Raw genomic sequence first — 2,033 nt, 5'->3', positions numbered from 1 at the left:
TTATTTGAATCATTTAAGTTCATCAAGGTTCAACCTAGTCGGTTTTAATTCATACAAAAACCCAACTTGATGTTGAAGAGTTAGATGCAAGTAACTTAAAGGCGACTTTGTGGCTGACAAGGCCAAAGCAGTGAATGACAAAAGGTCTTGGTGGAAGATGATCTTTGTCGCAAAGGACTTTGGGAAAATGAACTAATCTAAGTAGTTGAGTCACTTGAGTGGCTTTGTGATTAAGTTACATGAAAGAGTTACCCACTTGTATTTTTTTGTACCAAAATAGATAGTGAAATTCTTCCACTACATTATATCTTTTGGTACCATACACACATACACTTGTATGCACTATGCAACATACTCTAAAATCTTAAGCTACTACCTTTAACAAAAAGCAAGCAAAAGACTTATGATGTACGGTCTTGGGCAATTAGCAAGAATCCATTGTGCATTTTTGTCAAAGGAGTAAAGGTTCTTGTGCTTGTTGGTTAAGTTTGGTCTCAGAAGAACAATGATACCGTCGCCACTCGGACAAGAACTCATGACTTCCTATTTGAGAGAATCACTTTGTATCACTAGACCACAAGGTTAATGGCTACTCATTACTTTGGCTATGACTTAGCTTACATACATATATTTGATTTTTGTATTCTCTTTGTATTTGTGAATTGTTCTCCTCTAAATTCTACAATTTCTATTGAGAATGCACTTAAATTTTAATTTTGGTGTTTTGATGACCACCAATGGGCCAAAGACCTTCTAGTCAAGCGGCATGAAGTGACTCTCCTAAATGAAAAATAAAAAGTCATGAGTTCGAGTTTCAGTGGAGGTGATATTAACGAAAGTATATATATATGAACAGATATTATATGTAATATAGAGTGATATTGAATCACCATACCAACTAATACAAATGATGACACATTAGCCTACTACTTAAGTGTCATCATACCATATGTAAGCTCCTTTTTTCTTGGGTCACACTTGTGTGAGATCGTCTTACGGATCCTTATTCGTGAGACAGGTCGAGTCGGGTCGAAATACCATGCAAATGTCATACTTATATGTGCAAATGTCATACTTATATGCTCATATATAATACTAATCAAGAATACAATTTTTCTTACTTATAAGAGAAAAAGTAATACATTTTTCATAGTAAGTAATTTTTGTTACTTATATGTGCAAATGTCATACTTATATGCTCAAATATAACACTTTTAAATCAAAATGTAAAAGTATTGTATTTTCCCTTAAAAGTATTATATTTGCCCTTATAAGTAACAAAAATTTTATTCGTAGTTAGTATTACATTTGAGCATATAAGTATGACATTTGTGCATATAAGTATTACATTTGCATATTGACCCGACCCGTCTCACCGTGAGACGGTCTCACACAAGTTTTTGCCTTTTTTCTTTTAATATAAATAATCATTTCCCAACCATTTTGGTGACAACTATTACATATTAAGATAAGAACGTCTCAACCCCCAATTCTGAGCTCCCAACCCCCATTGTATATGTTCTTACTAAATAGCTAGCATTGTACGTAATAATACTCTTAAACATACATTTTATATTAATATTTTTATTCCACTCTACTATTCGGTGTACTATTATATATTAAGATTAGAAACTCTCAACCCCCAATTCTGAGCTCCCAACCCCCATTGTATATGTTCTTAATAAATAGGTCTAGTATTATACGTAATAGCACTCTTAAACATGCATCAGTAATATTAATATTTCTATTCTACTCTACTGTTTGGTGTACTATTTTGACTTATCAGTTTACTAACCAAGTCAACACCCCTTTAGACTTGGTTGACTGCGTCATTAACCACATTTTTCTCTTCTTCGTTGTTGTTGTTGTTGTTTTTTATTTTGTTTTCGTTTTTTTTTTTTTTTTTTTTTTGCGTCATTTTATCCCCTTTTGGCTCCTTTATCTTTTTTCTTCATTTCCGTTTTCTACTCCCCCCCACCCCCGGAGCATTGCCCCCCTCCCCCGTACCCCCATTAATCTCTCTCTCTCTCTTT

The sequence above is a fragment of the Ipomoea triloba genome, chromosome 4, assembly GCF_003576645.1.
Source record: "Ipomoea triloba cultivar NCNSP0323 chromosome 4, ASM357664v1".
Taxonomy (NCBI): Eukaryota; Viridiplantae; Streptophyta; class Magnoliopsida; order Solanales; family Convolvulaceae; genus Ipomoea; species Ipomoea triloba.
Note: the sequence above shows the minus strand (reverse complement) of the source record.